General features: G+C 33.5%; 1 protein-coding gene and 1 long non-coding RNA gene across 2 annotated transcripts in view; one reads left to right on the forward strand and one right to left on the reverse strand.

The window, feature by feature from the left end:
• Positions 1 to 26,999, forward strand: part of LOC111424956 (mind bomb 1) — a 275,668-nt gene that overhangs the window by 194,666 nt on the left and 54,003 nt on the right. The gene's annotated exons all lie outside the window — the stretch shown is intronic.
• Positions 9,452 to 10,410, reverse strand: LOC111424945 (uncharacterized). Its single transcript, XR_002707663.2, has 3 exons — positions 10,392 to 10,410; positions 10,072 to 10,314; positions 9,452 to 9,713 (listed from the first exon to the last, which is right to left on the reverse strand). It is a non-coding gene; the product is annotated as an uncharacterized lncRNA (long non-coding RNA).

The following is a 26,999-nucleotide window of genomic DNA, read 5'->3' on the forward strand; positions in this document are numbered from 1 at the left end:
AGTGTTAGTTCTAATTTTGCACTAGCACTATCACCAACCCAACCCAACCCTTTTTGATGATGTACTTTTTGAGTATATTGTACAACTCACTATGTATATAATAAGGTTAAAGCTATTCTGTTTTGAATTGTACTATTTTCATTGTTATTGTGCTACATCATCAATAAACATATATTATTATTATTATTATAAATGTTCAAAATATAAGATATGTAATGTAATCATAAAAACAAGAGCACATTCAGGACCTTCATGAATATATTCGTAAGCTGGGCCCTTAAAATCATAAAAATTTGCAAAGATATCCAGGACAACAACAAAAAAATTTTTGTAACTATGGGGGAAAAACCGGCTGGTTTTAATGAACAATGATACCTAATCTCGAATCAGAAACCTAAAACTAGAAACTAGAAACGTTCGAATTGGATTGTCTAGTTTTAGTCTAATTTTAGTTCAATCCATTAATATCATGTACAGGGTGGTTCAAATTCGATGTCCGAATAGGCTAACTCGGAAACTATAAGAGTTAGAAAAAAAGTAGCTTACATGTCATGATCTCGTTTTTCGAGAAACTGCTAATGCCGAAAACCTCATAGCGCTATCGTCTTTTGTTTTTCCGCTAGAGGCTAAAATTGAAAATATCGTAAAACCAGCAAGCGCAATTATTTTGGTTATTATTATAGCTGGAGTATTATAACTAAGACATTATATGGACACTTTTTTACAGAGAATTTGATGACGTAGTCAAAAAAATTTTTTCGGTTTTAGATTTTGAGATATTATCACAATGTTCGTTTTTTTAAATGGAAACAACCACTGATTATTCGCTTATTAAATTCGTTATTTTTTTTCTGATTACAAAAATATAGGGTTTGACAGGTCTATTTCTTATTGTTTTAGAATAAAGCTAAAAATTAACTTTTCTTTTAGTGTCTTCTGGTGTCTTCCAAGAAATTAAATTTACAGTTTCCTGTAAATTACGGTACTATAATTAAAAATTAAAAAAACATATTTCTGATATTTAAAACAAATATATTTGTTGAACTATTTAATTTATATATCTAATTATACAAAAGTTGGAATAGATTGCATTATTTCACATTTTTTATTAATATTTAATATTATTCTTAAATGACTTAATAAATTATTGATAGATGGCGCCATATGTTTTTTTTAATTCAAATAAACATAGCAACATTTGTTTGTATTCAAAAATTTTCTGAAGTGTCACTTTAAAAATCCTGTTTTTTAAGATGGATTACGAAAAGTTTAACATGTTAGAATGTTACATATTAGAAAATAAAGTAAATTTTATATAAATTTTTACAGGAAACTGTAAATTTAATTTCGTCGACGACACTAGATGAAAATTTTATAAAAAAAGTTTATTTTTAGCTTTATTCTAAAACAATAAGAAATAGACCTTTCGAACGCTATATTTTTGTAATTAGAAAAAAATACAGAATTTAATAAGCGAATAATCAGTGGTTGTTTCCATTTAAAAAAATGAAAATTGTCATGATATCTCAAAATCTAAAACCGAAAAAATTTTTTTGTCTTCATTAACAAATTCTCTGTAAAAAAGTGTCCATATAATGTCTTAGTTATAATACTCCACCTAGAATAATAACGAAGATAATTGCACTTGCTGGTTTTACGATATTTTCAATTTTGGCCTCTAGGGGAAAAACAAAAGACGATAGCGCTATGAGGTTTTCGGCATTAGCAGTTTCTCGAAAAACGAGATCATGACATAGAAGCTACTTTTTTTCTAACTCTTATAGTTTCCGAGTTAGCCTATTCGGACATCGAATTTGAACCACCCTGTACATTTATAAATAGTTACAAAAATATATAATAAAATCTTTGTACAATTTTGGTTAACAACACAGCATTTTCTTATTACTTGTGTATGCACACTGTAAAGGCGAAAAGAAAAAGTTCCAATTGTGTAAGTATGCACGTCACGTGCTCCTGTCTCAGCGCTCTTCCAGTTTTGGAGTCCGTGTGCTGAATTTACCTCGGCAGATAATTCAAACTACGTCCGGGGTGGGTTTGCAGGACTAAGGCAGAAGTTTCCCCTTTTACGTAGAGAACTTCTATTTATTAATCTTCTTGCATAAACACCGTCTTCAACCAAATAGGATGACAACGTAAACAACCCTCTCCCTTTTCCCGCTTCTACCACGTTTTCGACTTTAAAATGAGAGTTAGCTTTTCGAGAGTCAGTTAGAAATTGGGTATGCGTGTTAGTTATTTGTAAACATTGAAGTGTATCCATTAACGGACGTTTTCCATGCGCAGCAAAAACAAATATGACCCTACGCAAGCATTCATAAATTGCATAATTATGCTAGCACAACACGCGCGATATTTAGAGTGGACGCTTATTTGCGTATATAGCACGAGAGAACTCGGACACGCCGCTCAAAATGACGACTGCAAATTGTATTAGTTGTATTTGCGGATAGCCGTGGTCGTGCGTTCACACAATGGAGGTAATTTTGCGCTATAAAGTCCATTGTATACTACCCAACCCACCGTTAATATGTCTTGTATATTTATGTAAAGCAGTACAGTGTAGTGCTTTCAGCATCGTTTAATAAATGGGGAGTCGTTGACAATTGTACTTAAACCTTTCAAACTTGATTTATTAATTTGTTAATTAAAAAAAATTTTTTTGATTTATTATTAGTTACATTTATGATTCGTAGACTGGTGTATAATTCACAATCTGTCCGGATTAAATTATCGACCGAAACACATCTGGGCAGAGAAACCCGAGACCGAAATCCGCAAAGATTAGTTTCAGTTAAACCGAGTTACTCGGGAGATCTGTCGTGGCCCCGCAAAACTACATAAAATATTAATAAGCCGTGGAAAGCGGCATCTCCAGAGAAAAGTTTTCATGCGGCCGTCTATTAAAAAAGTTGTCTAAAATGCGGTCGCGTTCTGAATTGAAAAGGAAGTCTTTTACTGGTTACTATATTGATCGCGTTCGATCGAGGTCTCTTCGGTTTTCTCCTTATTTCCGGTAGGAGCTCACGATTCGGCGCCGGACCGGAAGCATTGATAAGATAAGGGGGAACGGTAATGGTACTTTTATTGTACCCGAGCCGCAATAACAATTATTTTGCACTGAGGGAGGAAAGAGTAACGCAGTTTTCTCCAGATACCATAAATTCAATACGACGGTTACTCGAAATCTATTAAGATGAATCTCAAACAGTTAAATCGTCTTGTACTGGATCTTGTCATTAAAACCGGCGCCTCCGCCAAAAGCGAAATTATCTTTTCGTTAATAAATTAAGTTTATAGAGACAATGATTAACGAAAATTTAGTGGCGAATCAATTAATTTTGGACATTATTCATTGTGGTGAAGCGTCGCACCTCATTGCCTCAAGCCGCAATAACAGAAATTACAGAAACGAGGCAATGGTCATCAATTATAGAGGTTTAAAAAAGGACATTAATTCAACCGAACAAGATGGTTCTCATCGCGATTTATGGGCGCGTAATTACGAAACTACCAGCCATCAACCTCTTCCCTAACTCGTTCCATTTACTTAACTGCAACCAGCTGCAGCCAGAACAGTAATCGTAAAAACTGTTATTACTGTATCACAATATTAACTTAAAAAAAATTATTTTGTCCACGACTACCTTATAATATATACCTTATGAATGAGTTTTCTAAAACAAAATGGTAGTCATTTTTCACGGAGTGAATAATAGCGGTGAATAATAATCATTATTCACGGGTAGCCATCTTGACCAGACTAATAATAATTATTTGAAACGTTAAAAGTTCAAAAAACGTCAATTTAATTCAATTTTTTAGGAGTTTCTAAATGCTTGACATTAAAAAAACCTAAACAAATTCCTTTTTTCGTATGATTTAAGCATAAATTAATTAATTTTCGTAAAGAAAACGACGTTTTATAAAACTGACACTTAATTTTGACAAATTGTTGTGAAGTTGGTTACATTGAATTTGTGTCACATTGACGTTTAACCTTTATTCAAAAATTTATTTAAAAAATAAATTTATGGAATCACTTTCAATAGTCGTGGACAAAGTATAGTATTCTACTCGCATATAATGAGCTATTATTCACTCATATAATAATATACTAATATCAACTGAATTTTTGAGATTACGTTAAAATCCACAATTTACTTTACATATTACTAAAGTTTTCTCATCTTACATAAAACGCGAACATAACTTAATTTCGCAACCGTAGAATTTAAGTACTGGGGCGGAGTAACCCGCTTTTAGTACGTTTTCCGTTTGCTCGGTTCGTTTCGTTCTTTCGCGGCGAGTATTTACAGTGAAAAGAAACAACAAACCGGAGATGTGTTAGCAGGGTAAACGTTGGCACAACTTACAAGTCCACTCCCCACCCACTCTTTTATTGACGTATCTCGACGTATGATTTATCTTCTCCGATGTGTGCGGACGCTGTGCAAACACCTGCTATCACTGCTGTACCCTTCCATCCGGATACGAACTTCCGGAGCTCCGAAAACACCAATTTCTTCGATAAAAAGAATTCATATCTAACGAAAGAATTATTCGGCTTACTCAATTTAATGTTTTATCGCGTATTATAGCGATGAGAAGATTGTGGTGCAATTAAACGCAATGTCGAGTATAAAGTGCGATTTGCAATAAATCACCGATTTCCGGGCTATGTGCAGAGCTTCGCCATTAGATGGTGACCGGGGCTTACCTGAAACAAAACAAACACATCAGAATGAAATAGCCAATTTACTAGTCCCAATTAAAATACGCGCTCTTTGAAACCATTATATCGAATACGAATGGTTTGATTTTGTATGGAAATTTCGATTAATGCAATGACTAAAATTTGCTATTATAATCGGCTTATACATCATGAGATAATGATCATATTTTAACGCAAATAATACCTTTATTGTTTATTATTACGCACAATGGATGTATTTAATTATAAAATCTCTCACTAAAGTTTTTAAATTGCGAATATCTCCGGAATCATTTATCGTACAGAAGCTGTTTTCTGTACGATTAACGGTTTCGGAGATATTCGCAAAATACGAATTTTTTTTATTAAATTTCAACACCCTATATCTCGAAAATGGTGCATTTTAGACGGAAAGTTGATAGAAACTTTTTTCAAATTTTTGGACAAGCTATCACATTTTGAAGTCCTGCGCATATATTATGAAACATTTTCTGTATAATTGTGGTGCACAGGAAATGATTGATATTACGAGATCAGATCAAAAGAAATGGATGGAGGAAAATATGGCGATGTTAGCTATAGCTCATTTTTTTTCTATAATACCTGCCAAATTGTTCTAAAGTTGGCAAAATTAACAGGGAGTTTTGTTTTATCATGTTTTGAAATAAATATGTCACACTGACGTTTGAACTTTCGTTATTCAAAAAGAAAAGGTGCATAAAAAACGTTGTGGGGTGTTTATTTGCCTAGAAAAGGTGTTTTGTTCTATTTAATTACTTTGTAGCACGTTTTTACAATAAATATGTACTTCGTTAAAATCGTATATCTAAAGATCTATTAATATTTTAACCTCAACTATTTAGTTACTGAAAATGTTACTAAAAATCAGGAAAACAACATAAATTTTATAAGGGTCCTAGATAATACCAACAGAAACCCTAAAAAATGTACATTGACAAGTATTATAGAAAAAAAACGAACTACAGGGTGATTCACATAAGAACCGACACAGAGCAGGGACATGTAGAGGACAATAAATTAAGATGATTTAACGTAACTTACCTCTATACTAAGTTGTACACCTCAGGAGTTATAGGCCTTCAAAGTTGGCTCTTAAATTTTTAAAAAGTTCAATATCTTCGTAATACATTAAGCTAGAAAAACCAAATTTGGTATACGTTATGAATAGCGTATAAAGTTATTTGACGACAAGGTTTTCTCCATCTTTTCTCCATCACCTTTCATTCTTGAGTTATGATCGATTTTAACACCAAAAGTACCCAATTTTGACATTTTGGGGATTTTCTCTTTATCACCTGAAAATCATTACATCTAAACTAAATTTGTTTATGGATGATGTCTTCTTAGTTGACAATAAACAACTTATTCCCAAAAAAATTTTCTCCATCACCTTTCATCCTTGAGTTATGAGCAATTTTAATACCAAAAGTACTCAATTTTGATATTTCGGTGATTTTCTCTTTTTATCATTAGAAAATCATTATAACTAAACCAAATCTGTTTATGAGTAATGTCCTTTTAGTTCATAATAAACAATTTATTTCAAATAAACTTTTCTCCATCACCTTTAATTTTTGAGTTATGATCTATTTTAATACCAAAAGTACTCAATTTTGACATTTTGGTGATTTTTTCTTTATCACTAGAAAATCATTATACCTAAACTAAATGTGTTTATGGATGATGTTTTTTTAGTTCATAATAAACAATTTATTCCTAAAAAACTTTTCTCCATCACCTTTCATCCTTGAGTTATGATCAATTTTAATACCGAAAGTACTCAATTTTGACATTTTGGTGATTTTTTTTTATCACTAGAAAATCATTATAACTAAACCAAATCTGTTTATGGATGATGTCTTTTTAGTTCATAATAAACAATTTATTTCAAAAAAAACTTATCTCCATCACAATTAATTTTTGAGTAATGATCGATTTTGATAACAAAAGTACTCAATTTTGACATTATGGGGATTTTCTCTTTATCACTAGAAAATCATTACATCTAAACAAAATCTGTTTATCAATAATATCTTTTTAGTTCATAATAAACAATTTATTCCTAAAAAACTTTTCGTCATCACCTTTCATTCTTGAGTTATGATCGATTTTAAAACCAAAAGTACTTAATTTTGACATTTTGGGAATTTTCTCTTTATTACTAGAAAATTATTATGCCTAAACTAAATTTGTTTATGGATGATATCTTTTTAGTTGACAATAAACAACTTATTCCCAAAAAAATTTTCTCCATCACCTTTCATCCTTGAGTTATGAGCAATTTTAATACCAAAAGTACTCAATTTTGATATTTCGGTGATTTTCTCTTTTTATCATTAGAAAATCATTATAACTAAACCAAATCTGTTTATGAGTAATGTCCTTTTAGTTCATAATAAACAATTTATTTCAAATAAACTTTTCTCCATCACCTTTAATTTTTGAGTTATGATCTATTTTAATACCAAAAGTACTCAATTTTGACATTTTGGTGATTTTTTCTTTATCACTAGAAAATCATTATACCTAAACTAAATGTGTTTATGGATGATGTTTTTTTAGTTCATAATAAACAATTTATTCCTAAAAAACTTTTCTCCATCACCTTTCATCCTTGAGTTATGATCAATTTTAATACCGAAAGTACTCAATTTTGACATTTTGGTGATTTTTTTTTATCACTAGAAAATCATTATAACTAAACCAAATCTGTTTATGGATGATGTCTTTTTAGTTCATAATAAACAATTTATTTCAAAAAAAACTTATCTCCATCACAATTAATTTTTGAGTAATGATCGATTTTGATAACAAAAGTACTCAATTTTGACATTATGGGGATTTTCTCTTTATCACTAGAAAATCATTACATCTAAACAAAATCTGTTTATCAATAATATCTTTTTAGTTCATAATAAACAATTTATTCCTAAAAAACTTTTCGTCATCACCTTTCATTCTTGAGTTATGATCGATTTTAAAACCAAAAGTACTTAATTTTGACATTTTGGGAATTTTCTCTTTATTACTAGAAAATTATTATGCCTAAACTAAATTTGTTTATGGATGATATCTTTTTAGCTCATAATAAACAGTTTGTTCCTCAAATTACGTACAATTTCACAGCCGACTACTGAATTTTCGATAATTTTAAGTAGCATTAACAAGATACGCGTCTTTAGTTTTTTGAGTCTTTTTTGAAAACGACAATGTTTTTTAAAAAATAGTAAGAGTAACAAAAGTTTTAGAATTAAATTCCACGTGAAATGAGGTAATAATGTATTAAATCCACAAAAAGGTTAAACAAATCTGCCAAAATTTAGGGAACCATCACCCTTAATCAACCCTTTGAAATGCTTCAATGCTACCAATTAATACCCTCGGTACACTCATAACGTCTACCAAATTTGGTTTTTCTAGCTTTATGCATTACGAAGATATTCAATGTTTTAAAAATTTAAGACCCAACTTTGAAGGCCTATAACTTCTCAGGGGTACAACTTGGTATAGAGATAAGTTGCGTTAAATCATCTTAATTTATTGTCCTCTACATGTCCCTGCTCTGTGTCGGTTCTTATGTGAATCACCCTGTATATAATTGATTAAACAGTAGTATTGTGTAAACATCTAGTGGTATTAATTTACATACAAATATAAATTAAATAAAAAAAAACTTCAAATATCTGACCTTATTAATATTTAACAATGGTTGTTTACTCTCACAATACGTAGGATCTAACTTTTCAGATAAACAACGATCTGTGAAAATGCGATTTTGGAAACGGGGCTACACCCGTGATTTATGTTTTCACGGTTTAATTGTGTTTTATTTACAACAAGGGTCACGCCGAGGTCGAAAGAGAGAATAATATCGAGTACGAAAAATGGGTCGCCGCCGATCGCGCGACTATCTAACTGCCGAAACTTCGCGGATTTATGCCCCGACATTTGTGAACCGGCGAATAAACTAAACGAAGAACAAGAAGTAGAGAAAACCCCGATCGACATTGTTCTTCGACTCGTGGAGCCATAGATCTTATCGTGAAGAATGATGTGAACGAATTTTTGTTAGTTTACTCGTCCCAACTTGGTTTTATCCTTTGTATAAAAGATTCGTTAGTTTATATTTCTACTAAAAGTTCGTAATAGGTATTAATTTCTACGTTACAATTTAGATAACCCACTTATAAAGAGATTCTTACTCCTGATATTTAATGCAACGTCGATCGCAATTTGTCACCGTTAATCCGTGAATTTGCATTTTCGTCCATTACCGAGCGAAGTACTCGATTAGTTTTCCGAGATTAAATCGCACTTGCTCCGGCTTGGTTCGCGTGCGCTAGCTCAGGCTCGAGGATTAAATAGGAAGACAAGTTGATTAATAAATTGCACACAATTCCGCTAAAAATACAATGGGACGGTGCATGATCGCATGTCCTCGAACAATCGTAGAAACGCCGCACTATTACCAGGACTAGTACGGAATCGTCATCGTCGTCGTCTCTAACCTTCGGGAACGCTAATTGTTTTGCTTATTTAGACCGCTTATTATCGATTTGAACACGATTTAAAACTGTTTGAATACACTTTGGCGACTGGAGAATTGGAATTTCGCGTGTTCAACATTACAATGTATTGATTTATATTTTCTTGGAATAAATATTATACTTTTAAATCGCTTACTTAAACTAGATATTGTGATAATTTTAACATTCTCTTAGTTCACCGAGAGAACATAACCTAGAAATTGTGACAGAGAGATTTTTGTTGGTGAAAATCTTATCTTAAACCATTTTGTTTGCTTCCAAAAGTATCAATTATCATAGTTCAGCTCCTAAAGCACATTTTTCATCCATCTTTTGAGGTTTTAACGTTAATTTGAGGAAGAAATCCTTGATTTAAATTTGAATTTTTCTAACTTTACTCATTGTTGAAATTTGGCGTGTACTCCAATGTATGTCTGAAAACAAGAAAACACAACGTTGAATACGAAGTTTTATTACGTTTCATAAAGGAATAAGGGAGAAATCAACGAAAAAAGAATTTAATTTTGAAGGTTAATTCCGAGAAAAATCAAGAGATGACGCTAGTTTTGAAGCAAGAATTTTGAATTTTGAAAAGGGCGCGAAGCTAAGAGCCAATCAGAAACGAGGAAAAAACAGTTGGGGTGCCGGGGTATATAAGGAGATCGCGAACAGGGAGTGAAAGAGTCGTCGTCTGACCAGCGGCGAATCCACGTCGTCAGATAGAAGAAATTTTGAATCTCAAGAGATAACCTCAAAAATTTAAGATAATTTTTTAATGTCAAATCAACTTACGATATTAAAATAAAAAGAGAATCATCCTACAACTACTGATACTTCTTCGAGATCATCCAAGACCCTATTTCCGAAGAACAAACAGTTCAATTTCCCGTAAGAAGAATCCTGTAGACAATCCAGAAAATTAGTTAGTGCCCCGAACACAAGAGACAATCCATAATCCAGATACCACATTGAACTCCAATCCTTTCTTTTTCGCAGTGAGTCGAATGATAATTTTATTTTCTTATTTAACATAACCTACAAAAAGAAAAATCAAAGAATCAAACTCAAAGAACAACTCACAAGAGTTTCCTATAATTTTGATCAATACTTACTTGTGGGTAACGATTTATTAGTTTTCTTGAATAACGTTCATTTATTTAACTCTATTTTTCTTCAACGAGTTTGATGACCACTTAAGACGTCGGCCATTTGTTATTTTCAAAGAACGGTTCTAACGAGTTTTGTCATATATATACTATCTCCTATATCGCTGACTAAGGCAGCAAAAGAGTGTAAACACTAGAGTGCAGATATATATATATCTGTCTCTGTCGTGCCCCCGTCTACTCAAGAGACATGCGTGAACACGTGGTGAGTACGCTTTTATCTTATTGGACGGTGAATTAAAAATTAATAGCAGCTGATGACCTTGATGTTTATAAATCACCAAATAAATGTTTGACATAAACATAACCTAAAATCTAAATATTTAGTTATGTATATTATAGGTTTCATAATCATAATCATAATCATAATCATAATCATAATCTTTATTGTGCCATAAGATAGTTCTCTTACACTCGTCAGTTCAATTTACAGGTTCACATTTACTACTAAGAAATATCAATATTACATTTTAAAAATTCATCGACGGAGTAAAACGCATTCGAAACCAAGAAATGTGTCAGTTTACGTTTCATAGTAAGAAACGGAAGACTTCTGACATTCAACGGCAACTTATTGAATAGCTTTTGACACATGTATGTTGGACCCCGTTGCGTCATACTCAATCTACACTTATCAACATACACATTACAACGATTACGAGTTGCATATTTGTGAACATCAGCATGATTTAAAAGCTCGTCGAAATTGTTCAGAGCATACAATAAACAATTTAATATGTAAATAGATGGCAGGGTTAGAACGCCTAAACGCACGAAGATGTGTCGACAGTCCTCACTGTATCCCAGGCCTCCCACAACTCTTAGGGCCCTACGCTGTAAGTTAAAAACCCGTTTGCTAGCGGGAGTGTTTCCCCACGCTAAAATGGCGTAAGATATATGGGTTTGTATAAGCGCGAAGTAAGCGGCTTTTACTACTTCTAGTTCCACCTTGACAATAAGGTTTCGTAGCAAAAAGATGTTTTTTGAAATTTTCTTACTTATAGCGTCAACATGATGATCGAACTTCAATATTGGAGTGGTTATGTGAACTCCCAAGAATTTTCCAAACGACGGGTTACCAAAATTAGTAAAATTAAAATTTCTCTGACTTAAAATCATTCTGACTGTTTTCCCATCATTCAAACACAACTCATTCGCGATGCACCAGTTACGTGCTCTATTTAGAACCAATTCTGATCTTTGAATGACCTCTTCAGCTTCATTGCCTCGGATAATTAATGTGGCATCGTCAGCATATAATAAACAGTCAATGTCCCTAAAATAATACGGAAAGTCATTGAAAAACATCAAAAACAAAAGAGGACCAAGGATAGAACCCTGTGGAACACCCCTAGTCAAACTGACTCTCTCCGATGTCGCTTGACCACAAGTCACCTGTTGCGTTCTGCCGGACAAATAAGATCGGATTAGAGCAACACTTTTATCGTCAAAATTATAAACATTGCGAAGTTTATCAATAAGAATTGGATGAGAAACTGTATCGAATGCGCGAGACAAGTCCAATAACAATGACATACAGTATTCACGCTTTTCAAAGCTGTCAAGACAGATATTCACATATTTAACTACCGCGTCAGAGGTGCACCTACCCCTACGAAAGCCAAACTGATGAGGGTGCAATAAATTATTTTGGTCCAAGTATGCGATGATTCTATTGAAAAGGGCCCTTTCAAATATTTTGGAAAAGGTGGGCAGAATACTTATAGGACGAAAATTAGCATTGTTATTCTTATCTCCGCCTTTATAAATTGGAATTACATTAGCTATTTTTAATAAGTCAGGAAATACGCCAGATGAAAAGGAAAGATTCACCAATCGTGTAAGGGGCGCCACATATAGGCCGGTGTTACTTCTCACAAAGTTTGCAGAAATGCCATAAATGTCTTTAGAGTTACTAGATTTTAAACTGCAAAGCAGATCACGAACTTCAATCGGCGTAACTTCACAACACGAAAAGTACACGCCTTCTGGAGGCAGCGTGTGACAAACGTCCATAGCGCAAACAGTTGAATCTGGCAAACCTCGAACCACCTCGTCAGCAATGCCAATAAAAAAATTATTTAATTCATTAGGGTTTAAATGAGAAGTGTCATCATTCATACCACTACGCCTAGTATTATTAATAAGATTCCACATTGCTTTTGGTTTATTCTTGCTCTGCTTAATAACTTCACTCGAAGCCTTCTTTTTTGCATCAGAAATCGCCTTTCTATATTGAATTCTAAGTTTATTTCTAGCATGAAGTAAGTCATCCATTTTAAATTTTCTATAAAGCTCACAAGAAGAGTTATACATATCCCTTATCTGTTTCAAATTGTTGTTAAACCAATTGAGGCCGTCATCACAAGACCTGAAATTTATTTTACATAGAGGAAAAGACGCATGAAAAGCCCCCATAATGACATTATGAAACATTCCATATGCATCATTCACGCTATCAGGAACCTCACTCAAAATTTTCCAATCGAATTGATTCAACATGTTAAAAAAGTTCATTCTACCGCTTAGTGTCAGAGGCCTGTGCAGTTTTGTATTATAGGTTTTAATTTCTTTAACATGATGTGTCGGTATACTAACACTTTGCGCCCTGTGATCTGATAAATTTGATTCAATCACAGTAGTATTGAAATTATTCGTAGAAAAATTAACAAATATGTTGTCAATACAATTATTTATTCTAGTAGGCTGGGACACTGTCGGAACAAAACCATGTGACACAAACAAGTCGCACACCATCGTCGCGTCAGCGCTCCGACCCCCAAACCATACATTAAAGTATAATAACATAATTATTAACATATTTTAGGACTAAGCAATTTAAAATGTAATTATTATTTGTTAAGAAAGTGAAGAAAATTTGTTAAAAGATATTTTTGGGGCCTAAAAATTGGTTGAGCAGGTAGAAGGAACGATCTCAGTGTAATAAAAAAGAATTCAAAGCCCTCCTTTTCTTGAAACATTTTTCTTAAAAAGTTAATTAATAATTACATCGATATGATGAAAATTTTATGATAGAATATTATGTACATTAAATAGTAAGTACCCTAAGTACATATTTTATATCTTTATTAATGTTTATTAACAACTTCATTAAAGGGCGTGAACTCACAAATTATGTTAAAAATTAATAACTATATTTTGGTACACATTTTTAATAATTACTATGTATATATGTATTAATTTAATTTTAAAAAATATAATGTTTAATGAACAACCTACATAAAGTTGATATTTAAAGCAATATTCAACGTCAATTTCACACAAAAGTACATATATTCTAATTTATTTGATGCATCTATGATAATTTATAATTAAAGTCAATTATCTACAATAATTGCATTTCAAAGCTGCATAAAATACGCGCGAAGCACTTCAAACTCTTTAAATTTACGATTCGCGCAAGCGCCTTCGCGACATGGGGCCACGACAAAGACAAAACATATATCATTCCGTCTGCTTTTGATGGAAACGCTCGCCACTCATTGCTTAGATAGGGAGTCAGCGATATAGGAGATAGTATATATATGAGTTTTATCCTACTCTCTCTCTCTCAAATGATAAACGGGTTCTCTCTAATATCGATATTTCAGTCGATAACCGCAGTTATCTATTTTATTTAAAAGTTATCTCTCGTAAATAAGCATTGTTATTAAAGTAAATTTAGGAAAACCATTTTTATAGGCATTTAATTACAACTACATTATAATAGGCATTTGCTCGCCTCATCGATGTTTTGATCAATTTGTATTCCCACTGTGCCTTTTCCCGAGCCCCTTCATTTTCCATGGAATTCACCAGCATACGCCACACGTACCCAGTTTACACAACCGGGGGGCAAAAGCCCAACCACTCAGGGCGGCCTCTGCCGTTATTAAACGTTGAATGAAATATAACAGGATCGGGCCCGATAGTGGGTTTTTGTCGGTAGCCCCGGGCCTTGGGATGGCCACGACCATATTCTGTACAATTTCTTGTCCCCGTAGAAACCCAGGATACACGCGGGGAATATTAATTTTCCCATAGGACGAAAGTGGCCTACGTGATAAGCAGTCTATATTGAAAATGAAATTTAGGTGGAGGAGCCGGGTTAAGTACAAAATCTAGTTAATATTCATTAATTGTTAAGTTAATAGCAAAAATTATTAAATAAATTTAACGTCCTGTTTATTACCTATAATTAACGTTTGCTTTTGTTACGTTAATTATAATTAATACATCCCACGTTATGTAATTATTTACAAAACAGCTTTGACCGCTCAACTCTGATTGACGGCACCATGATTATCATGATATATTATATTGCTTCCAGTAACGATAAATTTAATTAAACCGATAAAGCAACAAATCCCAAATACAATAATAATAGATAATGTTTTCCAAACTAATTCCAAGTACCCTGTTTATGAAATTTTGTTTACATTAGATGTTCATTCCAATCTAAAACTGGTAATTGAAATACATTTATGGTTATTCTCGAATGTGTTAAAGATGACTACATTTTAGTTTAGATGTAATCTTGTGATACGTACATCTCGTCGTATCCATCGTCGTAGGGTGACCAGATGAGAGCTAAAGTCAGTGGTGTTAATTTAAATGAAGAGTGATGGCGGGTCCGTGGCCCATTCACTATGACTACGACGGGGGTCTCTTTGTCTCCAGCTGACTAATGACCGACTTGATAAAACGGTCCCGTACCTACTACGTACACAACCCTGTCCGACAAATAATCCCTTGGAAAAGTGAGATTTATTTGCCAGACACTGACGGCATCCGCCGCCGCTGACTAACGATAACTATTTTGTTTTCAAAGTTGTCCGACAAATACGGATTTTTGAAAGGAAATATTAATCGCGGAACGTTACGCCTTTCGATATCGAAAACGATTTTCGAGTAAAATAAACAACGTTAAAATTCGATGTTGGGAAGTTTTACGATCTTACACAAGTTAGTTTTTGTTATGTTGTAGAGGTGTTCCGGTGTGGGCACTCGGTTGTAAAGATGTCCGTAACTGGATTCGGTTTGGATTTTCCTCGAGAGTGTGCTCAGTTAGTTTCGGCTTTGGCTGTGAGGTGCTCTTCTGTGACCGCTGCCGGTGCACTTTCCGATATTTATGTTTTCGATTTGCGCAACGCTGTTAAACAAAATGCACGTTTACGTTATGTAACGGACGCCTTCGCCTCGGCCTCCGCCTCCGACGCAGTAGCTCTAGGCATCTCGATGCCGAGCACCGTTCGATTCCCGGACCTCGGTTCATGAGAATGGCTCATAAAATATTTGCAATGTCGCATGAAACTTTTAATAACAAGCTGTATTTCACCGGTTATATCGAGCTCAAGCCAAATCCGTTCTTAAAATATTGATGAGATATCTCCTCGGGTATTTTAAATAAAAACCGGGAAAAATTAATACAGATTTTGGTGTAATAAATTTACTCGTATGGAGTTTAATTTCGGTTGAAGAGCGGTAAACAATTTGACTTTGCTCGAAAGATGTCTGGAATAAAGTTTCGACTAAACAAACTTCCATTAATTCCCTCTTTACGTTTCATAAAATCACGCGGAGCGCCGAGTTCGGGCGAGTCGAGATCTTATCTTCTCTTAAAAGTAACCGAGAACAAAAACGGCCAAGTGCCTTAGTACCAAAGCCGCCGAATGCTTGCGACGCAAAGTGGAAAATAATTTAGATAGTTTGGCAATTTTCAAGCAGTTTCTCAAGGGCTAACGTTACGTGATTTTATAATAATTAGATTTTCTTTTAACTTTTTTATTCTTTTTTTTTTCTTAATGCTAATACCAAAATTATTTTTGTGAATATATTACTCGGTAAAATTAAATATTTTGTTGGTGTTTAAGTATTGTTCGGGGTTGATTTCGCGGACGTTATTCAATTATAATGAATAAATAATTAGGCGACCATGAGATTGGATAACAGCCAGGGGCTAGACCGTCAAAAAATTACGGCAGAATTGCGGCGAAAGTGTATTAAAATTAAAGGGGGCAGAGGTCGAGCAGCATTGCCGCAGCGCCCTCTCTGACAACCAAGCGCCCTCGGCTAAAATTAAAAATACATTTTCATTGCTCTATAGCAGCAGATGCTCCCAGAAGACCAGCTTTATTAATATGTCTTCTTTAACAATTTTTAGACACCTCTCTAAAATTTTAAAACAGTATTTTCACACATTTATGCAGGAAAAAATTTAAACAAAATTTTATTTATAGCCAATAAAGTTTTATAAACTTTTTATTTAACCTAACCGGACAACATCGAATGTCATTCCTTTGAGGTTATGTTCAATATGTGTTTCTTCAAAATTAAAAAGCGATCTTTATAATCTTTAAAACGATTAACTCTTGAGAACGGAAACAAATCTTTACAGCGTCAAGTGTAAAATTAGTCGTCGAAAAACAGTTACAACCTTTTCCACGGAATAACATCAAATAGATGAACGGAACGAAAATGACAAATGACATTTGAACTGCTATGAAGTTGGAAACAAATCCTTGCGCGGTAAAATGTTTGATTAATAAATTACAAGTATTACATTATTTCAAGTGTGTAAAAATATGACAAAAATTGACATCTGTGAGATCATTCATCAAGGGTTCTCCTCAGTTTTTATGTTTATAAATCTCCATCTCTTCATATACAGGATGATTCATTAGCTCTATGACAAACTTTGGCAGATGAAAGGTGATGCGATTCTGAGGAAAAAATGTTATATGAATATGGGTCCGATTCATTTTGGTTAAAGAGTTACAAGCCTTTGAAAATTTTACACAATTTAATAGGCAAATGAAAATGTAACAAAAAATAAGTTTAAAAATTACAAAAATTGTTCGAAATGTCCGCCTTCAGTTCACATCGACGAAGTAAAGATTCTATCACACGACGTATGATATTTGGATCATTCCGTATGCTATTAGCTGCATCTTGAATTCTGTCCAGTAGTTGCTGACGGGTAGTAATTTCTACATGGTACACAAGCTGCTTCATGTGTCCCCAGAAATAATAATCCAGCGGATTTAGATCTGGGGATCGTGGTGGCCAGACTATTGGACCTCCATTGCCAATCTATTTGTTTGGAAAATGTTCATGTAACCAAGCGATGACTTCTCTTCCTCGATGTGGTGGTGCACCATCGTGCTGATACCACATATTTTGAACCATGTTAAGTGGTACGTCGTCGATAAAATCGAAAAGGTTATGTCCCAAGAAATTTCTGTACATATTTGCATTTAAGCGTTCATTTATCATCCATACAGGTAGCAAAGAATTGTTAAAAATGCCACCCCAAACGTTTACACTAAACCGTTGCTGAAATCTTCCTGGTCTAATTGCATGTGGATTTTGGAAGGACCACACATGTTCGTTATGATAATTATTTATGTCATCCCTAGTGAAACACGCTTCATCAGACCACAAAACTTGGGAAATGAAGTTATTATTTTGAGCATGTTGCTGAATAATCCAGTGGCAAAATGCTAAGCGTTGCTCAGTATCTCCAGGATGTAATGCTTGAACATTTTGGCGATGAAACGGATGTAACATTTCTCGATTCAATACACGCCATACAAAACTTTGGGATATTTGTAACATGCTCGCTATACGCCGAGTACTAATTGAAGGGTCGTCAAGTACTAAATCAATAACACGTTCTTCATTTTGTACATTCACATCATGGGGACGAACGGAATGTAGTGGAGCGGGGTTACCTGTTTCTCTCAGTCTGCGAAATGATGCACTAAACACTGTAGGGGCAGGTTGATGTCTATTTGGAAACCTACGAAGGTATTCTCTTGCTGCTTGCCGAGCGTTTCCGTTACAAAGCCCGTATACAAAAATAATATCTGCATATTCTTCAGTCGTAAATACATGCATTTTCGTTTTCGATCAAAACTCTGACAATTATAAACTTTCAAACACACAGAATAGAGTAAATTGAAATGTTTGACATAAAGAACTCAGTTTTGTTATCACAGCCAACTCTGTATTTGTGTTACATAATTATTGTTACAAATCTTTACTTCGTCGATGTGAAGCGTGCATTCAAGCTGAAGGCGGACATTTCGAACAATTTTTGTAATTTTTAAACTTATTTTTTATGTTACATTTTCATTTGCCTATTAAACTGTGTAAAATTTTCAAAGGCTTGTAACTCTTTAACCAAAATGAATCGAACCCATATTCATATAACATTTTTCCCTTAGAATCGCATCACCTTTCATCTGCCAAAGTTTGTCATAGAGCTAATGAATCACCCTGTATATCTAGTTTCTTTGATTTTTTTAGATTATGCAGTAATTGTACTGAGGCTTTGTGTATTGTATGTCCGTTGTTGTTGGTGTGTTTATAAACTGAAGAGTTGTTATTTTTGTGCTCAATATATTTCGTCCTGTCTGACCTATGTATACGTGGTCGCAATCAGCACAGCTTATTTTATAAACACCGCTTTTTTGTTTTTGCAATTGATTAAACGGTTTTTGAGTTTTAGGTTATCTCTGTAAACAATGTTTATATTAAACTCTCTTAATTTCTTCTGAATAATATCATAGGACTCATTATAGTTAACTGAATTAAATCTCTGTTTTTTCTTATAGTGTGGATAAATCATTTGTATTATGTTCCTATTCTGTATTTTATTATATACAGTGTGTCCCCGGATAGGTGAAACGACTCTTATTTTTTGGGGTTTAGCCCTGCTTGATTAAAGACTAATTTTAAACATATTTTCAATTTTTTAAAAACAAGTGAGCCTTGACAGTGAAAGAAAAACTCTTTTTGTGGCAGGTAAAGTACCTTTTCTGTTTACAGTACGTGAAAGTGTTACTAAGAAGTTTTGTTCAGAATGAAAAACTATGGCCATATGCAAATTTTCGGATTGATCGGCCTACTTTGAAAAAAATCATATCAAACAATTTTATTTTTAACAAAGACTGCCATGGAAAAACAAAATTGCTTTCCTGTCACTGTTAATCTGTCAAACTGTAATTTAGTAAATTTAAAGTGTTTTACAAATACAATGTTAACATTAGAGGAAAAAGTTTACGTGATTCAGTGTTATGGAACCGGGGAAAACCCGATAAATGTGGTTATTGCTTTATTTAGTGAAAAATTTCCAAATACTGGAATTAAAAGAAGTACTTGTATAAGTATTCACTCTAAGAAAAAAAAATTATGATGAAATTGATTAACTGTTAGCTATAATTAACTGTTTTCTTTGTGGGCGAACACACACTTAATTTTTTGTGAACATTTTAAGAACGAAATAAAATAAAGAGTTGCACTTTTTTAATGGATAATTGTTATATTTATGTTCTACCGGTTTCGACTCAACATAGAGTCATCTTCAGGAACGCCTAATGTTACAACGAAATAAGAACAAACCATTAGTTATAATAGATACATGTGTTCACTTAAAATTTATAGGTTATGTTTTCATTAAAGATAATAAAACAAAATAGATGAGCTTAAACTTACGTCATGATTTGAAAAAAGGGCCTGGTATCAATATTAAACATTTGTTCGTGGTTAAAAACTTTAAGAAAATCAAAAATAAAAGTGTAATTATGGGCGGATGCGTTGAATCGTTTTATAAAATGGTTGTCTGGAACGCGATTGTCAAGGTCAAACTTATATCCTGAAGTTTGCGGTTATCAATAAATTTTCAAATCAAGACACAAAGAGGACAACAAAAGGAAAAGAAGAGACAATGCAATTAAGGATCCAAGAGGAAAACAAAACAATAAACAGTATCAAACTAAAGATCAAGCAGCAGGATCTGACAGTTACCAATGCAGACAAAAATGCAGGTATCGTAATAATGTACAAACAAGAATATATAGATAAAACCAAAAAGTTTTTAATGGACAATAATTTTAATATTACTACAAAGAACCCTACAACATCTTTCCATAAAAATGTAAAAAAGATCTTAGCAGAATCAAAAATGACACTAGAGAAATTTAACACAAAACCAGCTACATTGATACCGATGAACCCAAAAACACCACGATTATATGCTTTACCTAAGCTGCACAAGCAGAACATACCTATTCGACCAATAATTGCATCAATTGACTCAAGCACATACAGAATCTCCAAGTTTTTGATTGGAATTTTTAAGAACATCACTAACTTTACACCCGACTATACAATAACTAATCGGAATGACCTCTTAAACAAACTTGAAGACATGTCTCTACCTAATAATTACACAATGATTTCCTTCGACGTTACTAATTTATATACAAACATACCAACTGATGAAACACTCAAGATACTGAAACAAATCCTAGATGAGAAGGTCACGAATGCAGAGGATAGTAGAAACATTTTCAATCTCTTTAAAATATGCATACAACAGAACTTTTGTTCATTTAATGATAAAATATACACATACACCAAAGGTCTTCCGATGGGATCTCCGCTCAGCGGATTGCTAGCTGACATCTTCCTAAACAATATAGAAAAGGATTTCATTTGTAATGACAAAAACCCATACAGAAATAATATAATATTATGGCAACGTTACGTAGACGATATTCTTGTTTTCATAAATACGAAGGAAGATACTATTATTGAAGGTTTACACACATACATAAATGAACTGCACGAAGACATAAAATTCACAATAGAAAAGGAACAAAACAACAGATTAAACTTTCTTGACATAACATTGGATAAAAATGATAACCACCTCCAATACAAAATATATCGAAAACAAACACAAACAGATTTAATTATCCCACAAGACTCTCACCACGAATATACCCATAAAATGGCAGCATTTAGAGCCTATATAAATAGAGCTCTAAATACAAAATTAGATCAAACCGAAAAGAAAAGAGAGATAACAATAATTAAGCAGATTGGTGGAAATAACGGGTATAAACCAGAGTTTGTTGATAGAATGCTTAACAAACAAATTAACAAAAACGCTCTCAACAGCATGACAACACTTAGCAACCGACAGGAAACTCAAACCTTATCATACAAATCTATAGAATATCAGGGGAACATTAACAGCAAACTAAAGAAAATCTTTAAGACATACAACATGAAACTAACATCTAAAAGTAACAACACCATAGGACGAATATTAACCAACAACAAAGACAGGATAAAGAAATTAAACAACAACGGAGTATATAAACTAGAATGCGGAACCTGTAATGCTACATATATAGGAGAGACAGGGAGATCACTGAAGACACGGATTAATGAACACAAAACCCAAGACAGATCTAATTTCGGCAGACATTTGATCTTCAATAAAGACCACCAATTCAATGAAGAAGAAAACACCACGTTACTACATTCCAAAAATAAGAGCAACTTACTCGAAGCCCTCGAGAATTACGAAATTAATAAATTCAAATATAATTATCCAGAGAAGATCTGCCTAAACGACCAGATCACAACCAGTACCCGACCAATATACACCTTTCTCAGAACACCATATACTCCCCCAAAAAACCCCCCAGACGAACGAGGAACTCAAGCTAGGGTAGTAGCTTGAGTGTCGCAACGTCTGGGCTCCTTTGACTACCAACACCTCCTTTCTCTCCCAGAATTCCTACCTATTCCCATACCCCCAAAGAAACTATCACACCATCCCTCATCTTTATAATCGACATTTAATATTCTCCGATCTCCCATTTTGATTGTTACTAGAAACACTACCTTGTGTCTATATCCTGGTGCTTTTGTGTCAATTATTTTGATTTGTGACGTGAGATTTTGATTTTTAACTTCTGAGTTTTTTAATCTTCTAAAATTTTTTAACTTTATTTTTATTTTTGTTCAATTCAGTGTTTAATAACCCAGTATGAACGAGGAACTCAAGCCAAGGTGGCAGCTTGAGCTCGCAACATACTGGATTCCTCTGGCTACCTATCCTTTCTTCTCCCCAAAATATCCCTCAACATCCCCCCCTTTTTCTCCCTTAAGCTTCACCATAACCACCAACCCCCCCCCCTTCCTTTGAATTGTGTTTTTTAAATCGTGTTTTCTGCATACTATTTATTACTTTTTGAAATTTGAAAATTTATTGATAACCGCAAACTTCAGGATATAAGTTTGACCTTGACAATCGCGTTCCAGACAACCATTTTATAAAACGATTCAACGCATCCGCCCATAATTACACTTTTATTTTTGATTTTCTTAAGTTTTTAACCACGAACAAATGTTTAATATTGATACCAGGCCCTTTTTTCAAATCATGACGTAAGTTTAAGCTCATCTATTTTGTTTTATTATCTTTAATGAAAACATAACCTATAAATTTTAAGTGAACACATGTATCTATTATAACTAATGGTTTGTTCTTATTTCGTTGTAACATTAGGCGTTCCTGAAGATGACTCTATGTTGAGTCAAAACCGGTAGAACATAAATATAACAATTATCCATTAAAAAAGTGCAACTCTTAATTTTATTTTGATACGAATGATGGAAACAAATAATAATCACACCAATATTTTAAGAACGGTTTGTTTATTTTTTCCGAATAATCTGAATCTCAAAACAAAAAATCGTAATAAAGTACTCTTCACGAAAATAATTAAAAATGGGTTTTATCAAAGTAGGCCGGCGATTCCGAAAATTTGCATATGGCCATATCTTTTCATTCTGAATAAAATTTCTGAGTAACATTTTACCATACTGTAAACAGAAAAGGTACTTTACCGGATACACAAGAAGTTTTCGCTTCAGTGTCAACAGTCACTTGTTTTTAAAAATTTTAAAATATGTTCTAAATTAGTCTTTAACCAAGCAAGACTGAACCCCAAAAGATGACATTTAATATCAAAAAAATTTTACATTTTATAAGAGTCGTTTCACTTATCCGGGGACACACTGTAGGTTTTGGACAAAATCTACCTTGTATCCATTATTTACGGCCAATTTCAAGATAAATTTCACATCTTCCGCAAAGTTGTGTAACAAGAGAGGTGTGTTGGTCAATCTGTTAAGCAGAAAACGGAATGCAGCTTCTTTGTGTTTTATGTCATTATAAAAGTTTTTGGGGATAATTGTATCGGTTGTGGTGGGTTTGTGATAAATTTTGAAATTAATCTATTCTGCGCTAGGTTTTTAATCAGTCTAGTGTTAGTTCTAGTTTTACACTAGCACTATCATTGGAACTAACACAAGATCTAGAACCAGTTTCTGGTTCTCATCATAAGGACGTCACCTTTTCCAAACAAAACTTATCCTTTGCAAAACTACCCAATGCCTGTACTATTATGCTATGTTTCATTTTATGTGGGAGAGTACAAGTGCATAGTAGTTTCGTAACTATGGTTACTGCATTCATATATTGCGAGTTATATGAAACTCCCGGTAAAGATGAGTATTATACGTTCCAATGGTCGGAAATTTTTTTTTATATTCCAATTACGGGAGATTTTCATAAAGAATACAAGAGAGAGAGAGCAAAAATGTATTCCAATTTCGTTCTTTATTACACGGTTAGATGGTCACCGTACCAATTAGCATTCGAAGAATGAAAAGAACATCATATAAAAGAACAAAGCTTCCACCGTTCCATCTTCGCACGTATTTTAAAACCTGAAATATTCCAAACCGTCCTCTCATACAACAGAATAAAATCACGAAGAGGCGAAGCTCGTTACGCAGGTTTTATGTACGCCCGAGAAAAAGCGACAATGAAAATGACCAACGGTGAAAACTAAAGTTTTTTTTTTTCGTTTCCGAGACCGCGTGTAATTTAAAAGTACGTACTTTTTTTCTTTCCCGACATTTAAAATTCATACCTAATACCGACGTCGTCGGATCCCTTGAAATTTAAAGGCGTCGACGGCTCCTTTTCTCTTTCACGAGACTACGACAGCCCAAGCGACATTCATTTCCGGATTTAATAAATGCGAGAAGTAGCAGGGCAAAGACGCAATTTGAAAATTTAATTAAATGTCCTATTTGTCGCTCTCTCTGTTACTTCGAATAATTCAGAGCGTTCGTATAAACTATGACGCAAAAATAAACGAAAAATCTTACTAATGAATTTTAGACAAAGTGATATGACGATAAACATATAAGAATTCCATGAAGAAAGAGAAACGAATGTGGTTCATGTTATGACGAGTTAGAATAGCCAATATTACTTAAACTAAGGTACGCGTCTCTTCTTATATAGAAACCTTTTAGAATATTGAGGATTACCTGTTAAAGTTTGTTGTCGTCCTCCCTATAAAATCCGATCTCAAGCGGAATATTTCTTCCCTTTCCTGAAAGAGCATATTTTACGAACCGGATTTACTTTAATCAATTTAAGTAATTTCTTTATAATTCTATCTTTTAAGTAAACTTAATATTTTTAATCAATTTAATTATTAAATCTAAACGATTTGAAAAGAGTTAATTATGTTTGTTGAAAAGAGATCGATTCCGACGATAGAAATGGTTTTCCCGGAGGCCAATCACGATTAAACATGGCAGTTCGCTAATTACTCGACTCCTCATTAAACAAATCTCTCGATCGGACATAAAATATGGTATGACTTTTGACCAGCGGGGTTGTGAGAGGGGGGGAAAAACGAGTCTGCATACAGCGATAACCGGACCGTTGGAAAATGCAAATGAACGACCAACGTACTCCGTGGACCGGGCGAATTACCATACATTAATCTGCAATGACGAAAACGGCGCCAGTGGAAACATTGTGGTTCCGGACAAATTGAAACGCTAGCTCGTACTACCGATTGTCGTTATTACCGTTATTACTGGTGACTGTTTATTGACACCATACATTACATGATGTTACAGTTGTACCAGATTAATTTGATGACACGAATCAATTAAAATGAATTTTCTAATTACAACATCAATTAACTGCAAAAATTTAGATTTAGAAATTTTATTTTAGATCTCGTCTAGGTTCTATTTGGATCTCGCCAAGTTCTCAATTTCATTTTATTTTATTTTTTATTTTCTGTTCGCGTCGTTTCTCTTCGTTCCGCAATTCGCATAACGAAAGAGATGAGCGTAACTTGCATTAATTATGCAAACCGGGCATCTCCGTCCCGGAAACAAGTTTAAATTGTCATCGCATTTAAAATAATCCACTTCAGGAGAGTTCTGTGTAGTAATTAGTCTCGTAACCCCTCGTTTTATCGTAATTCACATTTTCTATGTAAATGCGCCTTAACGAAGCCAACGTTGCCTCGCGCCACCGTCCTCTCTTCATGTGGGTGTTGTATGAGACGTGATAAATAAATTTAGAGAGAATAGCGTAATTCACCCATTCGCTCAATCTTTGCTAACTAATTGGTTTACTTTTGTCATTTTGTTTTCGTTTGTTACAACGAGAACAAATTATACAACGCGAATGAAAACTCTCACGAATATGGATGGAGTACACACGGCGCGGCGTTTCAAATAATATTATTAGTATCCGTTCTCTGTAACGGGCAAACAAAGGGACGGAGATCAAACAAAAAGCCCTAAAGATAACATGAATAAAATAACATAAGCCAAGCAAAAGTTAGAAATATTCACGTGCGCAACTTCTCGTATTACACAGGCATGCTTTGCATACATTGTCTCTACTCTCCCGTAGAAGTTGTCAGCGTTCTATGCATGTAAAATACGTTCTATGTACATATGTACCTACTCAGTTATTATCTACCCAATTGGTACGAAATGTCAGATTTTTATATTATTATTTCATATGTTCATACTGAATTCTCTATGTATTTAATGTTACTTCTTAAATGTATCTTCTTCGGAGCATTCGCTTTATTATTTTATATTATTAGGTATATGTTTGTTATTTCATTGACTCCTCAACGTATAGATTCTTGTTCTAGGTATAGTGTTACTTCTAGCTTTGCGCTTGCACTGTCACTAGAACTAACATTAGACTTAGAACTAGAAACGTTCGGATTTAGCCGCACGTCTTTCAAGACGGCTAAACCCGAATGATTGTAGTTCTAGGTTTTATGTTAGTTAGATAATGCTAGTGTAAAACTAGAACTAACTACAATTCGGGTTTAGCCCGATACTTTCTAGATCTAAGTCTAGTGTTAGTTCTAGTTTTAATTTAACAAAAATATGCAACAGTGATGTTAGTGACGATTCGTGTAAAAATGTTTGAAGAAAATAATCAAAATAATCTACAGTTTGATTTTGTACTTTTAAACTGGTTTTTATTTTAGATAGAATTTAAGTCTAACCAGTTTCGGCCCTTGGCCATCTTTATAGGCTCTACAAATAGATTAACATCTCTCAACTTATCCCTTTCACAACCAAGTTACATAATATTTGTTTTTGTTAAAAAAGTTCACATATCAAAGTCGAAATCAGATTATTAGTTACTAATTTACAAAATTAAAGTTTAAAAACTTGTAAAATGAAAGTAAGGACGAAGTGTTTCAAGTTTACAGATTAAAATTTAAGCACACTCTTTTTTAACAAATGATATATTAAGAAACTTGGGAAAAATTCAAGAATCATCATGTGGCTTTAAAATCGACGATTTTTTTTAATCGCTGTGAAATGATCCAAAAA

This window comes from Onthophagus taurus, chromosome 6 (genome assembly GCF_036711975.1).
Source record: "Onthophagus taurus isolate NC chromosome 6, IU_Otau_3.0, whole genome shotgun sequence".
Classification (NCBI taxonomy): domain Eukaryota; kingdom Metazoa; phylum Arthropoda; class Insecta; order Coleoptera; family Scarabaeidae; genus Onthophagus; species Onthophagus taurus.